This window comes from Montipora capricornis, chromosome 10 (assembly GCF_036669925.1).
Source record: "Montipora capricornis isolate CH-2021 chromosome 10, ASM3666992v2, whole genome shotgun sequence".
In the NCBI taxonomy this organism is placed as follows: Eukaryota; Metazoa; Cnidaria; class Anthozoa; order Scleractinia; family Acroporidae; genus Montipora; species Montipora capricornis.
The window spans coordinates 5,540,291-5,545,290 of NC_090892.1; the positions used below are offsets into that span (position 1 = coordinate 5,540,291).

At 38.4% G+C, this 5,000-nt stretch overlaps 1 protein-coding gene across 8 annotated transcripts in view; it reads right to left on the minus strand.

Moving 5' to 3' along the window:
* The window catches only part of LOC138019346 (adenosine receptor A3-like), a 13,867-nt gene that overhangs the window by 5,363 nt on the left and 3,504 nt on the right, over nt 1-5,000 (minus strand). The window contains exon 2 of one of the 8 annotated variants that reach the window (XM_068866098.1): nt 4,948-5,000. This exon is cut by the window's right edge and continues 26 nt beyond it. The exons of 1 other annotated variant lie outside the window; for it this stretch is intronic. The gene's annotated coding sequence lies outside the window, so the exon portion shown is untranslated. Of the gene's footprint in view, nt 1-61; nt 219-396; nt 698-728; nt 1,874-2,586; nt 2,996-4,947 lie in introns of those variants that run through there. 6 more of the 8 variants (XM_068866096.1, XM_068866100.1, XM_068866104.1 and 3 more) reach the window with 6 other exon arrangements.

Consider the following 5,000-nt stretch of genomic DNA (forward strand, 5'->3'; position numbering starts at 1 on the left):
CCTTAAAAAAAAATGTTTCTTAAGACTGAGCTACAATACAAAACACTAGTGATTCCAATACCTAGAGGCCTGGATTCTTGAAATAGATGGTTTCGGGGGCCTACTTCCAAATTTCTATTATAATAAGTTTACTAGATGAAGCTGACTCTCAGTCTTAGACTATCACTGTCATGAATGATCACTTTAGATGAGGCTGAAAAGGGAAACAAGGAGCTCGTTCTTGCTTAGACCTGTTGGAGGTAAGAAGTGATACAACAAAAAATGAAATCTTAAAGATGAGACACTACCCTTGTCTAGATTCGATGAAGAGTACAGCGATTTCTCACTATTTTCGTTACGATCGAATCTTAGTGAATTGGTGTTGATGAGTAGGGTGAGTCCTTAATTAAGCCTTACCGTCGAGATGGTGATACAACCATTTTCAACACTGGATGTTGATTTCAGACTGATTTGCGGAACGACTCACACATATCATATGACTTTTTCGAGTAAATAGCTCTATGTTTTCCTATCATGACGTAACATACATTGTTTCCGTTAATCTTAAACTTGACCACTATCGACGCTATTATCCTCGCATGATTTGTTTTGAGGTTTGTCTCTACATCATCCCAGTTCCTGTTGCCTCTACTCTCGTATCTCTTTCCCATCGTTTCGTCAATAGCATTACGAAAGCACTTTCATTTTGATGAGTTGGGCGAATATAATTGTATACATCAGTGAAATACCTTGCAAAAATCTTGTTAAACTCGACTCATTTGCTATCACACCCGGCATCGCTGACGAGTTTCATTTCCCATTGTTGTCCAATCCAAAAATGACAGGGTGTACGAGATAGTATGGGGAGAACGATGAGCAAAACATTATCACGTGCTCTGGCTACAGCACAGTTTAAACGCTCAACCACAAAACTCGCCTTTTCCGGTATCTTTATTCATGATATCTTGTGAGGCTTATCACCTGCGCGTAGAAATTTGCCAAAGACCTCAGAAAATTAGTAGTCATTTCACTAAAATGTTCAAATTTGCAAGTCGAGGATCTCAATTTATGCTCATGTTCTTATATAAGTTCGCAAGGGGTTAATCGCATTATTGTTTGTAAACCGCCCACGGGTAAATGTAGCAGAAATAGCTTATTTTGCAGTCGTGGTACACCGAGTGCCACGTATATTTGACTCAAACCACCTGTTGTAAACATATTATTTGGTCATAGTCTTGTGCTACTCTGGTTTGGAATAGTTTAAAAAGACAAAGTCTCGCAATCCTGTCTAGTGTCTTATAGGGGTGATCCTAAGCTATCACAAGAGAACGTCGGGTCTTTGAACTGTACATTTTTAGCTATATTTTTCAATTCTTCAAACCGGATTAGTATCAAAACACGTCTAATTGTCAACATGTTTGCAGTTTGAGCCTTAACTTACGATAATCTTCAGTCTTCACAGAGCCATTTTAAAATCAGTGCCATAATCTCTTCTCTTCTTTTGCATCGACGACAAACATTGACCAGAAGTTACGTCAGGGGTTGACAAATTAACCTCAGAGGTAGTGAAGGGATCATCACGCAAGGAGATTTTAGTAAAGCTGTACGAAGGCGCGTTAATTTCCGTTAATAAAAGCCGCTTTTGAAGTTTTGGTAAGACCCGAAAATCACTTCTTTTTAATGAATAAATGACTGTTGCAATGAACTATAAAATGATTATTTCCAAATAGCCTGTGTTTGGTTTACAATACCCCGCGATTAGTCTTCGACTTTGAATGGGCAATGAAAGCACGAAAGCGATATGCATCGTTTTCTTAACACAATTCAACATTGGAATAAAAAAATCTTTGCATTTAGAGTTTCTCATTTTAAGGATTTGTTAAATATTTGTGGCCATAATAAAACAAATCAATCAACCGAAACATCTTTTGACTGATAGCATTTTATTAAACTAATCTCCGTATCTGTTAAAAGTCGGTCCTTTCTCAATTCTATTACTAAAAGATACTAACGGTCGAGTGAAAGCACATCAGAGGGCTTTAAACGAGCAAACGTACATGGAAACCGTGAAGAACCTTCTCGTTTCTTTCAGGGGCAAAGGTTAGTTGACTGAATTCCATGTATTCTTCAATGTTCGTGAAGTATTTTCGCCTCCGGATATACACTTAAGGTTTCCAAATTTCAGCAAATCATATTACTTAGCTGACTGTTCCTCGATTTTGAAACCGAGATCCGTGCAACTGTAGGAAAAGAAAGCCCCAAGAGAGATTTTACACGCAACTGAAGGAGAGTCACTTGATCATCTCAAGTTTCATGCCGTAGCACATAATCCAGACTTGTCGAATGTAGTATAGAGACGTTTCTTCAAAAAATAAAACTTTAAAAGAACATTACATAAAAAGGGCTCAATACGCAGTCAAGGAATGTGTGATGCTTCAATTAGACATTTTATTGGTTAATTCAACTCGCTCACTCACACGATGGACGTCCATAGTTTCACGTCCTCAACTATAACATAGGAATAAACAAACAACCACAGATTGACAAGCTGGTCAATCTTACGGTTCTTACTCGTGTATGGCCAGAATACAAAGTGCTCTTACTTACCGATTTCATTCGCATGAGCAAAAGACCATCACCGACGACTGCAGTCAACAAGAAGGTTTGTACAGATCAAAATACTACGTACACAAACGGGTACGGTATCAAATGGATTTCGTGACGGATACGGCTCATTTGTTAGATTCCTGGTTAATCCATTAAAGATTAACATTTCCATACACGTATATTAAAGAATTATGAACCCTTCGCACTACTCTCCCAGAAAGCTTTTAGACCCCCGAGTACAGGTCGTAGTCGATAATTTACGGTAGCTTATAGTTGATTTTTTCATTTTGAGCCTCTATTTTAACTTCAGGAATATAACAATAATATACATACACTTCCTCAGACGGAAAGAACGAGAGTCCTTGTGAATGGTATGTTTCTATTTCTCTTAGGGGTAAGGTGAGCGCAAATCCGTATTAAAAAAAACCACGCCGTACACTTTTACAGTTCGGCGCGCCTTACCGTGGCGACCCAACAAACTTTCACATTTGACAATTACGTGTAAGTACGTCAACTCAAGCAACCCATTCAACGGTGTTCAACTACAACCGTGCCAACTTTGTAAGGAGGGGTGAGTGTCAATCAAATTCGCTCACACTGATTGGCGTATAAGTTTTAAAAACTTTTTTGGGTGGCCACAGCAGTAAGGCGCGTCGCACTGTAAGTTCAGATTTGACAGATCTTTGGCGATCTTGAACAATCAGTGAACAACTCCCCTTAATCCGATACTACCGATAATCACTTAAAACTACTGCACTGGAACAGTGGTGCGAAAAATATGGTTGCGTTCTAGTGAGACTTTCCGGCAGAGAAAGCTGGTATTGCGTTCAGGAATAGCCAAATAAACAAGGAGAAAAACCCACAACGATTGGAGCGGAAGGGTCACTTTGAAGTGACAAGCAGAATTTGCAAGCCTTAACCGTACCGAGTCTAATTCGTAGCCTCTAGCTTGCAAGGAACTGTCAGTTTCACCCACTGATAACTCACTAAGAAAGGGCCCTTCCCTGCAGGCACCTTACTCATTCCAGCGATGTTGTTTCTTGTTTAGGAGCAGTGTCAGAGACCGTTAGGGTTAGGGTTAGTTGCATTGTATGAACCCTAACTCACTTTTTCTTTTCAGCCTATTGTTGGGGAAACTACTGTATAACTTGAATGTTAAGTTATTTTTTGTAATGGCAAGAAAATTTATATAAACAAAGATTGAGTCATAGACTGAAGTTCGAAAGTTGATGTGTAAGATATAGTGGATATTCATCAGATATGATGAAGCTCCATATGTAAATATTAACGATATTGCCAACAGCAAGGGCATAATCCGTGAAGAGAAAAGACTGAGAAGGAAAATCAAAATAGAAACAAACAAACGATGCAGTGCCAGAAGAGACAAAAAAATTTCATTCCAGGAATCTTACTTCAGATCATTTCACGGAAAAATGATATAAACGATATGGAGGGAGGATGTCAGTAGCCTGCGACCTGTGTAAGACTCATGATAATTTATGCAAACTCTAATTAAGACAGCTGGTACTTTATCGTATTTGCAAAGCGCTCCTGCCTAGCTGCGCGATACACCTTTAAAATAGCTCACGACGAGAGCACTCGGAACTAAACAAATCTAAAAATAATCTCTTGATTTTATTCTCATCAAGCCGCTTCATCTTTCCACATAGAAATGGTTTTATGTCTATCTAAAACTACTGTAGCAAATTGGCAAATTAAAGGGGTTAGGGTAAGGTTTTTTGACATGATAATTTATCTCTTCAAATGCTTCGAAGACCGCGAGATGTATATAACTTGAAAAGTGATTGTGTTTCTCATTCTACTTAACCCGCAAACCTTTTAGTTGTAAAAAGCAAACGGCCTCTACCAGCTCACGGTCGAAGAGGAGGAAATTGAAGTAAAACTTATCAAGACCAGAATAAGCGTGCAAGCTAAGGGAATAATGTCCTTGGTTAAAACAATAAAGAACATGCAGCAATTTTTTTTCTTTACAAAAGTCTTCCTGTCTGGAATAATTCCCTATGTCAACTGAATGGGACCGTTTAACATAATGGAAAATAATATGCTTTATTGTCTCTGTAAGAAAGCACTGATGCTTTACACGGCTCAGTATATCAAAGTACTATTATTTGCAAATGCTTGCTTGCTTTGGTGTTTAGAGAACAGCTCGATCTCCTTGCATCGGTAATTTTTTCTTAAGACGTACCAATAATTCTTTTCGCACTATTCCGGAAAAGCCGGCTCAAGAAGACCTTTGTATCAAAACGGTTATTCAAACCGTAGCGCCTCTGTTTGATTTTTTTGTGTTTTTCAAGGAACTTCAAGCGATACCTTACTTTAATAAAATAAGATTGTACTCACCGTTGATTTAAGCGGCAGTTAAGATGATTGTCGACAGGAAAACTATTCTTTTC